At 39.5% G+C, this 13,002-nt stretch overlaps 17 non-coding genes across 17 annotated transcripts; all 17 read left to right on the forward strand.

The window, feature by feature from the left end:
• The first annotated feature begins 298 nt into the window (after positions 1–298).
• TRNAL-UAA (transfer RNA leucine (anticodon UAA)) lies at positions 299–381 on the forward strand. The gene has a single exon. It is a non-coding gene; the product is annotated as a tRNA-Leu (tRNA).
• Positions 382–993: 612 nt separating this feature from the next.
• TRNAL-UAA (transfer RNA leucine (anticodon UAA)) lies at positions 994–1,076 on the forward strand. The gene has a single exon. It is a non-coding gene; the product is annotated as a tRNA-Leu (tRNA).
• A 612-nt stretch (positions 1,077–1,688) lies between these two features.
• Positions 1,689–1,771, forward strand: TRNAL-UAA (transfer RNA leucine (anticodon UAA)). The gene has a single exon. It is a non-coding gene; the product is annotated as a tRNA-Leu (tRNA).
• A 612-nt stretch (positions 1,772–2,383) lies between these two features.
• Positions 2,384–2,466, forward strand: TRNAL-UAA (transfer RNA leucine (anticodon UAA)). The gene has a single exon. It is a non-coding gene; the product is annotated as a tRNA-Leu (tRNA).
• Positions 2,467–3,078: 612 nt separating this feature from the next.
• TRNAL-UAA (transfer RNA leucine (anticodon UAA)) lies at positions 3,079–3,161 on the forward strand. Its single transcript has one exon. It is a non-coding gene; the product is annotated as a tRNA-Leu (tRNA).
• A 1,308-nt stretch (positions 3,162–4,469) lies between these two features.
• On the forward strand, positions 4,470–4,552 carry TRNAL-UAA (transfer RNA leucine (anticodon UAA)). The gene has a single exon. It is a non-coding gene; the product is annotated as a tRNA-Leu (tRNA).
• Positions 4,553–5,164: 612 nt separating this feature from the next.
• Positions 5,165–5,247, forward strand: TRNAL-UAA (transfer RNA leucine (anticodon UAA)). The gene has a single exon. It is a non-coding gene; the product is annotated as a tRNA-Leu (tRNA).
• Positions 5,248–5,859: 612 nt separating this feature from the next.
• TRNAL-UAA (transfer RNA leucine (anticodon UAA)) lies at positions 5,860–5,942 on the forward strand. Its single transcript has one exon. It is a non-coding gene; the product is annotated as a tRNA-Leu (tRNA).
• A 612-nt stretch (positions 5,943–6,554) lies between these two features.
• TRNAL-UAA (transfer RNA leucine (anticodon UAA)) lies at positions 6,555–6,637 on the forward strand. The gene has a single exon. It is a non-coding gene; the product is annotated as a tRNA-Leu (tRNA).
• Positions 6,638–7,249: 612 nt separating this feature from the next.
• TRNAL-UAA (transfer RNA leucine (anticodon UAA)) lies at positions 7,250–7,332 on the forward strand. Its single transcript has one exon. It is a non-coding gene; the product is annotated as a tRNA-Leu (tRNA).
• A 612-nt stretch (positions 7,333–7,944) lies between these two features.
• On the forward strand, positions 7,945–8,027 carry TRNAL-UAA (transfer RNA leucine (anticodon UAA)). Its single transcript has one exon. It is a non-coding gene; the product is annotated as a tRNA-Leu (tRNA).
• A 612-nt stretch (positions 8,028–8,639) lies between these two features.
• On the forward strand, positions 8,640–8,722 carry TRNAL-UAA (transfer RNA leucine (anticodon UAA)). Its single transcript has one exon. It is a non-coding gene; the product is annotated as a tRNA-Leu (tRNA).
• A 1,307-nt stretch (positions 8,723–10,029) lies between these two features.
• Positions 10,030–10,112, forward strand: TRNAL-UAA (transfer RNA leucine (anticodon UAA)). Its single transcript has one exon. It is a non-coding gene; the product is annotated as a tRNA-Leu (tRNA).
• A 612-nt stretch (positions 10,113–10,724) lies between these two features.
• Positions 10,725–10,807, forward strand: TRNAL-UAA (transfer RNA leucine (anticodon UAA)). Its single transcript has one exon. It is a non-coding gene; the product is annotated as a tRNA-Leu (tRNA).
• Positions 10,808–11,419: 612 nt separating this feature from the next.
• Positions 11,420–11,502, forward strand: TRNAL-UAA (transfer RNA leucine (anticodon UAA)). Its single transcript has one exon. It is a non-coding gene; the product is annotated as a tRNA-Leu (tRNA).
• A 612-nt stretch (positions 11,503–12,114) lies between these two features.
• Positions 12,115–12,197, forward strand: TRNAL-UAA (transfer RNA leucine (anticodon UAA)). The gene has a single exon. It is a non-coding gene; the product is annotated as a tRNA-Leu (tRNA).
• A 612-nt stretch (positions 12,198–12,809) lies between these two features.
• Positions 12,810–12,892, forward strand: TRNAL-UAA (transfer RNA leucine (anticodon UAA)). The gene has a single exon. It is a non-coding gene; the product is annotated as a tRNA-Leu (tRNA).
• Positions 12,893–13,002: the final 110 nt, after the last annotated feature.

The following is a 13,002-nucleotide window of genomic DNA, read 5'->3' on the forward strand; positions in this document are numbered from 1 at the left end:
ATAGATAAAGGGGATATAAAAATACAGTCCCTACTCATCACTCCTTTCTTGTCAGTGGTAAATAGCTGACAGCAACCGTCATTAGGGCTCAAAGTCTATGTTGGAATTTTGTAATTCCATGGAGAAAGATAAACTCTCTTTGTAATCCCATCAAGAAAAATAAAACACTCCTCAGAGCAAATCCCTTTTGTGAATGTAGACTCACCTGATACAGTTAACGGCACTCCTGAATTGGCAAGATCAACTGTGAAAATCAGCACTCCTTTCACGGTTCTCGGATATGGTTTATCCCACCAGTACCAGGATGGCCGAGTGGTTAAGGCGTTGGACTTAAGATCCAATGGATGAATATCCACGTGGGTTCGAACCCCACTCCTGGTAAACATTTATAGTGATTGCAGCAATTGAAGGCCCTCTTACAATATATGTTTGAAAAAAACACCACATAAGATTAAAATCTAGGCTACCAACAAATACACCTGGTCAAAGCAAGAAGTCACCATCATCTGCTTAAAGTAATATCACCATATTTGTACACATTTGAGCTTAGAAGGTCAAAAAACTATAGCAAAACCCTGTTACTTGGTATCACCAAGATTTCCTTCCAGTGCTAAGAAGGGCCACTTTGTACACATTAAAAAATAGCCAAAGTTCGGAGCCTAACTATGTTCTCTCCCAGAAATTCAGTATGGGAGATAGATAAAGGGGATATAAAAATACAGTCCCTACTCATCACTCCTTTCTCGTCAGTGGTAAATAGCTGACAGCAACCGTCATTAGGGCTCAAAGTCTATGTTGGAATTTTGTAATTCCATGGAGAAAGATAAACTCTCTTTGTAATCCCATCAAGAAAAAGAAAACACTCCTCAGAGCAAATCCCTTTTGTGAATGTAGACTCACCTGAGACAGTTAACGACACTCCTGAATTGGCAAGATCAACTGTGAAAATCAGCACTCCTTTCACGGTTCTCGGATATGGTTTATCCCACCAGTATCAGGATGGCTGAGTGATTAAGGCGTTGGACTTAAGATCCAATGGATGAATATCCACGTGGGTTCGAACCCCACTCCTGGTAAACGTTTATAGTGATTGCAGCAATTGAAGGCCCTCTTACAATATATGTTTGAAAAAAACACCACATAAGATTAAAATCTAGGCTACCAACAAATACACCTGGTCAAAGCAAGAAGTCACCATCATCTGCTTAAAGTAATATCACCATATTTGTACACATTTGAGCTTAGAAGGTCAAAAAACGATAGAAAAACCCTGTTACTTGGTATCACCAAGATTTCCTTCCAGTGCTAAGAAGGGCCACTTTGTACACATTAAAAAATAGCCAAAGTTCAGAGCCTAACTATGTTCTCTCCCAGAAATTCAGTATGGGAGATAGATAAAGGGGATATAAAAATACAGTCCCTACTTATCACTCCTTTCTTGTCAGTGGTAAATAGCTGACAGCAACCGTCATTAGGGCTCAAAGTCTATGTTGTAATTTTTTCATTCCATGGAGAAAGATAAACTCTCTTTGTAATCCCATCAAGAAAAATAAAACACTCCTCAGAGCAAATCCCTTTTGTGAATGTAGACTCACCTGAGACAGTTAACGGCACTCCTGAATTGGCAAGATCAACTGTGAAAATCAGCACTCCTTTCACGGTTCTCGGATATGGTTTATCCCACCAGTACCAGGATGGCCGAGTGGTTAAGGCGTTGGACTTAAGATCCAATGGATGAATATCCACGTGGGTTCGAACCCCACTCCTGGTAAACATTTATAGTGATTACAGCAATTGAAGGCCCTCTTACAATATATGTTTGAAAAAAACACCACATAAGATTAAAATCTAGGCTACCAACAAATACACCTGGTCAAAGCAAGAAGTCACCATCATCTGCTTAAAGTAATATCACCATATTTGTACACATTTGAGCTTAGAAGGTCAAAAAACGATAGCAAAACCCTGTTACTTGGTATCACCAAGATTTCCTTCCAGTGCTAAGAAGGGCCACTTTGTACACATTAAAAAATAGCCAAAGTTCGGAGCCTAACTATGTTCTCTCCCAGAAATTCAGTATGGGAGATAGATAAAGGGGATATAAAAATACAGTCCCTACTCATCACTCCTTTCTCGTCAGTGGTAAATAGCTGACAGCAACCGTCATTAGGGCTCAAAGTCTATGTTGGAATTTTGTAATTCCATGGAGAAAGATAAACTCTCTTTGTAATCTCATCAAGAAAAAGAAAACACTCCTCAGAGCAAATCCCTTTTGTGAATGTAGACTCACCTGAGACAGTTAACGGCACTCCTGAATTGGCAAGATCAACTGTGAAAATCAGCACTCCTTTCACGGTTCTCGGATATGGTTTATCCCACCAGTACCAGCATGGCCGAGTGGTTAAGGCGTTGGACTTAAGATCCAATGGATGAATATCCACGTGGGTTCGAACCCCACTCCTGGTAAACATTTATAGTGATTACAGCAATTGAAGGCCCTCTTACAATATATGTTTGAAAAAAACACCACATAAGATTAAAATCTAGGCTACCAACAAATACACCTGGTCAAAGCAAGAAGTCACCATCATCTGCTTAAAGTAATATCACCATATTTGTACACATTTGAGCTTAGAAGGTCAAAAAACTATAGCAAAACCCTGTTACTTGGTATCACCAAGATTTCTTTCCAGTGCTAAGAAGGGCCACTTTGTACACATTAAAAAATAGCAAAAGTTCGGAGCCTAACTATGTTCTCTCCCAGAAATTCAGTATGGGAGATAGATAAAGGGGATATAAAAATACAGTCCCTACTCATCACTCCTTTCTTGTCAGTGGTAAATAGCTGACAGCAACCGTCATTAGGGCTCAAAGTCTATGTTGGAATTTTTTAATTCCATGGAGAAAGATAAACTCTCTTTGTAATCCCATCAAGAAAAATAAAACACTCCTCAGAGCAAATCCCTTTTGTGAATGTAGACTCACCTGAGACAGTTAACGGCACTCCTGAATTGGCAAGATCAACTGTGAAAATCAGCACTCCTTTCACGGTTCTCGGATATGGTTTATCCCACCAGTACCAGGATGGCCGAGTGGTTAAGGCGTTGGACTTAAGATCCAATGGATGAATATCCACGTGGGTTCGAACCCCACTCCTGGTAAACATTTATAGTGATTGCAGCAATTGAAGGCCCTCTTACAATATATGTTTGAAAAAAACACCACATAAGATTAAAATCTAGGCTACCAACAAATACACCTGGTCAAAGCAAGAAGTCACCATCATCTGCTTAAAGTAATATCACCATATTTGTACACATTTGAGCTTAGAAGGACAAAAAACTATAGCAAAACCCTGTTACTTGGTATCACCAAGATTTCCTTCCAGTGCTAAGAAGGGCCACTTTGTACACATTAAAAAATAGCCAAAGTTCGGAGCCTAACTATGTTCTCTCCCAGAAATTCAGTATGGGAGATAGATAAAGGGGATATAAAAATACAGTCCCTACTTATCACTCCTTTCTTGTCAGTGGTAAATAGCTGACAGCAACCGTCATTAGGGCTCAAAGTCTATGTTGGAATTTTGTAATTCCATGGAGAAAGATAAACTCTCTTTGTAATCCCATCAAGAAAAATAAAACACTCCTCAGAGCAAATCCCTTTTGTGAATGTAGACTCACCTGAGACAGTTAACGGCACTCCTGAATTGGCAAGATCAACTGTGAAAATCAGCACACCTTTCACGGTTCTCGGATATGGTTTATCCCACCAGTACCAGGATGGCCGAGTGGTTAAGGCGTTAAACTTAAGATCCTAATGGATGAATATCCACGAGAGTTCGAACCCCACTCCTGGTAAACATTTATAGTGATTACAGCAATTGAAGGCCCTCTTACAATATATGTTTGAAAAAAACACCACATAAGATTAAAATCTAGGCTACCAACAAATACACCTGGTCAAAGCAAGAAGTCACCATCATCTGCTTAAAGTAATATCACCATATTTGTACACATTTGAGCTTAGAAGGTCAAAAAACTATAGCAAAACCCTGTTACTTGGTATCACCAAGATTTCCTTCCAGTGCTAAGAAAGGCCACTTTGTACACATTAAAAAATAGCAAAAGTTCGGAGCCTAACTATGTTCTCTCCCAGAAATTCAGTATGGGAGATAGATAAAGGGGATATAAAAATACAGTCCCTACTCATCACTCCTTTCTTGTCAGTGGTAAATAGCTGACAGCAACCGTCATTAGGGCTCAAAGTCTATGTTGTAATTTTTTCATTCCATGGAGAAAGATAAACTCTCTTTGTAATCCCATCAAGAAAAATAAAACACTCCTCAGAGCAAATCCCTTTTGTGAATGTAGACTCACCTGAGACAGTTAACGGCACTCCTGAATTGGCAAGATCAACTGTGAAAATCAGCACTCCTTTCACGGTTCTCGGATATGGTTTATCCCACCAGTACCAGGATGGCCGAGTGGTTAAGGCGTTGGATTTAAGATCCAATGGATGAATATCCACGTGGGTTCAAACCCCACTCCTGGTAAACATTTATAGTGATTACAGCAATTGAAGGCCCTCTTACAATATATGTTTGAAAAAAACACCACATAAGATTAAAATCTAGGCTACCAACAAATACACCTGGTCAAAGCAAGAAGTCACCATCATCTGCTTAAAGTAATATCACCATATTTGCACACATTTGAGCTTAGAAGGTCAAAAAACTATAGCAAAACCCTGTTACTTGGTATCACCAAGATTTCTTTCCAGTGCTAAGAAGGGCCACTTTGTACACATTAAAAAATAGCAAAAGTTCGGAGCCTAACTATGTTCTCTCCCAGAAATTCAGTATGGGAGATAGATAAAGGGGATATAAAAATACAGTCCCTATTCATCACTCCTTTCTTGTCAGTGGTAAATAGCTGACAGCAACCGTCATTAGGGCTCAAAGTCTATGTTGGAATTTTTTAATTCCATGGAGAAAGATAAACTCTCTTTGTAATCCCATCAAGAAAAATAAAACACTCCTCAGAGCAAATCCCTTTTGTGAATGTAGACTCACCTGAGACAGTTAACGGCACTCCTGAATTGGCAAGATCAACTGTGAAAATCAGCACTCCTTTCACGGTTCTCGGATATGGTTTATCCCACCAGTACCAGGATGGCCGAGTGGTTAAGGCGTTGGACTTAAGAACCAATGGATGAATATCCACGTGGGTTCGAACCCCACTCCTGGTAAACATTTATAGTGATTGCAGCAATTGAAGGCCCTCTTACAATATATGTTTGAAAAAAACACCACATAAGATTAAAATCTAGGCTACCAACAAATACACCTGGTCAAAGCAAGAAGTCACCATCATCTGCTTAAAGTAATATCACCATATTTGTACACATTTGAGCTTAGAAGGTCAAAAAACTATAGCAAAACCCTGTTACTTGGTATCACCAAGATTTCCTTCCAGTGCTAAGAAGGGCCACTTTGTACACATTAAAAAATAGCCAAAGTTCGGAGCCTAACTATGTTCTCTCCCAGAAATTCAGTATGGGAGATAGATAAAGGGGATATAAAAATACAGTCCCTACTCATCACTCCTTTCTCGTCAGTGGTAAATAGCTGACAGCAACCGTCATTAGGGCTCAAAGTCTATGTTGGAATTTTGTAATTCCATGGAGAAAGATAAACTCTCTTTGTAATCCCATCAAGAAAAAGAAAACACTCCTCAGAGCAAATCCCTTTTGTGAATGTAGACTCACCTGAGACAGTTAACGACACTCCTGAATTGGCAAGATCAACTGTGAAAATCAGCACTCCTTTCACGGTTCTCGGATATGGTTTAACCCACCAGTATCAGGATGGCTGAGTGATTAAGGCGTTGGACTTAAGATCCAATGGATGAATATCCACGTGGGTTCGAACCCCACTCCTGGTAAACGTTTATAGTGATTGCAGCAATTGAAGGCCCTCTTACAATATATGTTTGAAAAAAACACCACATAAGATTAAAATCTAGGCTACCAACAAATACACCTGGTCAAAGCAAGAAGTCACCATCATCTGCTTAAAGTAATATCACCATATTTGTACACATTTGAGCTTAGAAGGTCAAAAAACGATAGCAAAACCCTGTTACTTGGTATCACCAAGATTTCCTTCCAGTGCTAAGAAGGGCCACTTTGTACACATTAAAAAATAGCCAAAGTTCGGAGCCTAACTATGTTCTCTCCCAGAAATTCAGTATGGGAGATAGATAAAGGGGATAAAAAAATACAGTCCCTACTTATCACTCCTTTCTTGTCAGTGGTAAATAGCTGACAGCAACCGTCATTAGGGCTCAAAGTCTATGTTGGAATTTTTTCATTCCATGGAGAAAGATAAACTCTCTTTGTAATCCCATCAAGAAAAATAAAACACTCCTCAGAGCAAATCCCTTTTGTGAATGTAGACTCACCTGAGACAGTTAACGGCACTCCTGAATTGGCAAGATCAACTGTGAAAATCAGCACTCCTTTCACGGTTCTCGGATATGGTTTATCCCACCAGTACCAGGATGGCCGAGTGGTTAAGGCGTTGGACTTAAGATCCAATGGATGAATATCCACGTGGGTTCGAACCCCACTCCTGGTAAACATTTATAGTGATTACAGCAATTGAAGGCCCTCTTACAATATATGTTTGAAAAAAACACCACATAAGATTAAAATCTAGGCTACCAACAAATACACCTGGTCAAAGCAAGAAGTCACCATCATCTGCTTAAAGTAATATCACCATATTTGTACACATTTGAGCTTAGAAGGTCAAAAAACTATAGCAAAACCCTGTTACTTGGTATCACCAAGATTTCTTTCCAGTGCTAAGAAGGGCCACTTTGTACACATTAAAAAATAGCAAAAGTTCGGAGCCTAACTATGTTCTCTCCCAGAAATTCAGTATGGGAGATAGATAAAGGGGATATAAAAATACAGTCCCTACTCATCACTCCTTTCTTGTCAGTGGTAAATAGCTGACAGCAACCGTCATTAGGGCTCAAAGTCTATGTTGGAATTTTGTAATTCCATGGAGAAAGATAAACTCTCTTTGTAATCCCATCAAGAAAAATAAAACACTCCTCAGAGCAAATCCCTTTTGTGAATGTAGACTCACCTGAGACAGTTAACGACACTCCTGAATTGGCAAAATCAACTGTGAAAATCAGCACTCCTTTCACGGTTCTCGGATATGGTTTATCCCACCAGTATCAGGATGGCTGAGTGATTAAGGCGTTGGACTTAAGATCCAATGGATGAATATCCACGTGGGTTCGAACCCCACTCCTGCTAAACATTTATAGTGATTGCAGCAATTGAAGGCCCTCTTACAATATATGTTTGAAAAAAACACCACATAAGATTAAAATCTAGGCTACCAACAAATACACCTGGTCAAAGCAAGAAGTCACCATCATCTGCTTAAAGTAATATCACCATATTTGTACACATTTGAGCTTAGAAGGACAAAAAACTATAGCAAAACCCTGTTACTTGGTATCACCAAGATTTCCTTCCAGTGCTAAGAAGGGCCACTTTGTACACATTAAAAAATAGCCAAAGTTCGGAGCCTAACTATGTTCTCTCCCAGAAATTCAGTATGGGAGATAGATAAAGGGGATAAAAAAATACAGTCCCTACTTATCACTCCTTTCTTGTCAGTGGTAAATAGCTGACAGCAACCGTCATTAGGGCTCAAAGTCTATGTTGGAATTTTTTCATTCCATGGAGAAAGATAAACTCTCTTTGTAATCCCATCAAGAAAAATAAAACACTCCTCAGAGCAAATCCCTTTTGTGAATGTAGACTCACCTGAGACAGTTAACGGCACTCCTGAATTGGCAAGATCAACTGTGAAAATCAGCACTCCTTTCACGGTTCTCGGATATGGTTTATCCCACCAGTACCAGGATGGCCGAGTGGTTAAGGCGTTGGACTTAAGATCCAATGGATGCATATCCACGTGGGTTCGAACCCCACTCCTGGTAAACATTTATAGTGATTGCAGCAATTGAAGGCCCTCTTACAATATATGTTTGAAAAAAACACCACATAAGATTAAAATCTAGGCTACCAACAAATACACCTGGTCAAAGCAAGAAGTCACCATCATCTGCTTAAAGTAATATCACCATATTTGTACACATTTGAGCTTAGAAGGACAAAAAACTATAGCAAAACCCTGTTACTTGGTATCACCAAGATTTCCTTCCAGTGCTAAGAAGGGCCACTTTGTACACATTAAAAAATAGCCAAAGTTCGGAGCCTAACTATGTTCTCTCCCAGAAATTCAGTATGGGAGATAGATAAAGGGGATATAAAAATACAGTCCCTACTTATCACTCCTTTCTTGTCAGTGGTAAATAGCTGACAGCAACCGTCATTAGGGCTCAAAGTCTATGTTGGAATTTTGTAATTCCATGGAGAAAGATAAACTCTCTTTGTAATCCCATCAAGAAAAATAAAACACTCCTCAGAGCAAATCCCTTTTGTGAATGTAGACTCACCTGAGACAGTTAACGGCACTCCTGAATTGGCAAGATCAACTGTGAAAATCAGCACTTCTTTCACGGTTCTCGGATATGGTTTATCCCACCAGTATCAGGATGGCCGAGTGGTTAAGGCGTTGGACTTAAGATCCAATGGATGAATATCCACGTGGGTTCGAACCCCACTCCTGGTAAACATTTATAGTGATTACAGCAATTGAAGGCCCTCTTACAATATATGTTTGAAAAAAACACCACATAAGATTAAAATCCAGGCTACCAACAAATACACCTGGTCAAAGCAAGAAGTCACCATCATCTGCTTAAAGTAATATCACCATATTTGTACACATTTGAGCTTAGAAGGACAAAAAACTATAGCAAAACCCTGTTACTTGGTATCACCAAGATTTCCTTCCAGTGCTAAGAAGGGCCACTTTGTACACATTAAAAAATAGCCAAAGTTCGGAGCCTAACTATGTTCTCTCCCAGAAATTCAGTATGGGAGATAGATAAAGGGGATATAAAAATACAGTCCCTACTTATCACTCCTTTCTTGTCAGTGGTAAATAGCTGACAGCAACCGTCATTAGGGCTCAAAGTCTATGTTGGAATTTTGTAATTCCATGGAGAAAGATAAACTCTCTTTGTAATCCCATCAAGAAAAATAAAACACTCCTCAGAGCAAATCCCTTTTGTGAATGTAGACTCACCTGAGACAGTTAACGGCACTCCTGAATTGGCAAGATCAACTGTGAAAATCAGCACACCTTTCACGGTTCTCGGATATGGTTTATCCCACCAGTACCAGGATGGCCGAGTGGTTAAGGCGTTAAACTTAAGATCCAATGGATGAATATCCACGAGAGTTCGAACCCCACTCCTGGTAAACATGTATAGTGATTACAGCAATTGAAGGCCCTCTTACAATATATGTTTGAAAAAAACACCACATAAGATTAAAATCTAGGCTACCAACAAATACACCTGGTCAAAGCAAGAAGTCACCATCATCTGCTTAAAGTAATATCACCATATTTGTACACATTTGAGCTTAGAAGGTCAAAAAACTATAGCAAAACCCTGTTACTTGGTATCACCAAGATTTCCTTCCAGTGCTAAGAAAGGCCACTTTGTACACATTAAAAAATAGCAAAAGTTCGGAGCCTAACTATGTTCTCTCCCAGAAATTCAGTATGGGAGATAGATAAAGGGGATATAAAAATACAGTCCCTACTCATCACTCCTTTCTCGTCAGTGGTAAATAGCTGACAGCAACCGTCATTAGGGCTCAAAGTCTATGTTGGAATTTTGTAATTCCATGGAGAAAGATAAACTCTCTTTGTAATCCCATCAAGAAAAATAAAACACTCCTCAGAGCAAATCCCTTTTGTGAATGTAGACTCACCTGAGACAGTTAACGGCACTCCTGAATTGGCAAGATCAACTGTGAAAATCAGCACTCCTTTCACGGTTCTCGGATATGGTTTATCCCACCAGTATCAGGATGGCCTAGTGGTTAAGGCGTTGGATTTAAGATCCAATGGATGAATATCCACGTGGGTTCGAACCCCATTCCTGGTAAACATTTATAGTGATTGCAGCAATTGAAGGCCCTCTTACAATATATGTTTGAAAAAAACACCACATAAGATTAAAATCTAGGCTACCAACAAATACACCTGGTCAAAGCAAGAAGTCACCATCATCTGCTTAAAGTAATATCACCATATTTGTACACATTTGAGCTTAGAAGGTCAAAAAACGATAGCAAAACCCTGTTACTTGGTATCACCAAGATTTCCTTCCAGTGCTAAGAAGGGCCACTTTGTACACATTAAAAAATAGCCAAAGTTCGGAGCCTAACTATGTTCTCTCCCAGAAATTCAGTATGGGAGATAGATAAAGGGGATATAAAAATACAGTCCCTACTCATCACTCCTTTCTCGTCAGTGGTAAATAGCTGACAGCAACCGTCATTAGGGCTCAAAGTCTATGTTGGAATTTTGTAATTCCATGGAGAAAGATAAACTCTCTTTGTAATCCCATCAAGAAAAAGAAAACACTCCTCAGAGCAAATCCCTTTTGTGAATGTAGACTCACCTGAGACAGTTAACGGCACTCCTGAATTGGCAAGATCAACTGTGAAAATCAGCACTCCTTTCACGGTTCTCGGATATGGTTTATCCCACCAGTACCAGGATGGCCGAGTGGTTAAGGCGTTGGACTTAAGATCCAATGGATGAATATCCACGTGGGTTCGAACCCCACTCCTGGTAAACATTTATAGTGATTGCAGCAATTGAAGGCCCTCTTACAATATATGTTTGAAAAAAACACCACATAAGATTAAAATCTAGGCTACCAACAAATACACCTGGTCAAAGCAAGAAGTCACCATCATCTGCTTAAAGTAATATCACCATATTTGTACACATTTGAGCTTAGAAGGTCAAAAAACTATAGCAAAACCCTGTTACTTGGTATCACCAAGATTTCTTTCCAGTGCTAAGAAGGGCAACTTTGTACACATTAAAAAATAGCCAAAGTTCGGAGCCTAACTATGTTCTCTCCCAGAAATTCAGTATGGGAGATAGATAAAGGGGATATAAAAATACAGTCCCTACTCATCACTCCTTTCTCGTCAGTGGTAAATAGCTGACAGCAACCGTCATTAGGGCTCAAAGTCTATGTTGGAATTTTGTAATTCCATGGAGAAAGATAAACTCTCTTTGTAATCCCATCAAGAAAAATAAAACACTCCTCAGAGCAAATCCCTTTTGTGAATGTAGACTCACCTGAGACAGTTAACGGCACTCCTGAATTGGCAAGATCAACTGTGAAAATCAGCACTCCTTTCACGGTTCTCGGATATGGTTTATCCCACCAGTACCAGGATGGCCGAGTGGTTAAGGCGTTGGACTTAAGATCCAATGGATGAATATCCACGTGGGTTCGAACCCCACTCCTGGTAAACATTTATAGTGATTGCAGCAATTGAAGGCCCTCTTACAATACATGTTTGAAAAAAACACCACATAAGATTAAAATCTAGGCTACCAACAAATACACCTGGTCAAAGCAAGAAGTCACCATCATCTGCTTAAAGTAATATCAGCATATTTGTACACATTTGAGCTTAGAAGGTCAAAAAACTATAGCAAAACCCTGTTACTTGGTATAACCAAGATTTCTTTCCAGAGCTAAGAAGGGCCACTTTGTACACATTAAAAAATAGCAAAAGTTCCGAGCCTAACTATGTTCTCTCCCATAAATTCAGTATGGGAGATAGATAAAGGGGATATAAAAATACAGTCCCTACTCATCACTCCTTTCTCGTCAGTGGTAAATAGCTGACAGCAACCGTCATTAGGGCTCAAAGTCTATGTTGGAATTTTGTAATTCCATGGAGAAAGAAAAACTCTCTTTGTAATCCCATCAAGAAAAATAAAACACTCCTCAGAGCAAATCCCTTTTGTGAATGTAGACTCACCTGAGACAGTTAAGAACACTCCTGAATTGGCAAGATCAACTGTGAAAATCAGCACTCCTTTCACGGTTCTCAGATATGGTTTATCCCACCAGTACCAGGATGGCCGAGTGGTTAAGGCGTTGGACTTAAGATCCAATGGATGAATATCCACGTGGGTTCGAACCCCACTCCTGGTAAACATTTATAGTGATTACAGCAATTGAAGGCCCTCTTACAATATATGTTTGAAAAAAACACCACATAAGATTAAAATCTAGGCTACCAACAAATACACCTGGTCAAAGCAAGAAGTCACCATCATCTGCTTAAAGTAATATCACCATATTTGTACACATTTGAGCTTAGAAGGTCAAAAAACTATAGCAAAACCCTGTTACTTGGTATCACCAAGATTTCTTTCCAGTGCTAAGAAGGGCCACTTTGTACACATTAAAAAATAGCAAAAGTTCGGAGCCTAACTATGTTCTCTCCCAGAAATTCAGTATGGGAGATAGATAAAGGGGATATAAAAATACAGTCCCTACTCATCACTCCTTTCTTGTCAGTGGTAAATAGCTGACAGCAACCGTCATTAGGGCTCAAAGTCTATGTTGGAATTTTGTAATTCCATGGAGAAAGATAAACTCTCTTTGTAATCCCATCAAGAAAAATAAAACACTCCTCAGAGCAAATCCCTTTTGTGAATGTAGACTCACCTGAGACAGTTAACGGCACTCCTGAATTGGCAAGATCAACTGTGAAAATCAGCACTCCTTTCACGGTTCTCGGATATGGTTTATCCCACCAGTATCAGGATGGCCGAGTGGTTAAGGCGTTGGATTTAAGATCCAATGGATGAATATCCACGTGGGTTCGAACCCCATTCCTGGTAAACATTTATAGTGATTGCAGCAATTGAAGGCCCTCTTACAATATATGTTTGAAAAAAACACCACATAAGATTAAAATCTAGGCTACCAACAAATACACCTGGTCAAAGCA

Source organism: Lithobates pipiens, unplaced genomic scaffold, assembly GCF_037356315.1.
Source record: "Lithobates pipiens isolate NorthernLeopardFrog02 unplaced genomic scaffold, aLitPip1_a1.2 Scaffold_18, whole genome shotgun sequence".
Lineage (NCBI taxonomy): Eukaryota > Metazoa > Chordata > Amphibia > Anura > Ranidae > Lithobates > Lithobates pipiens.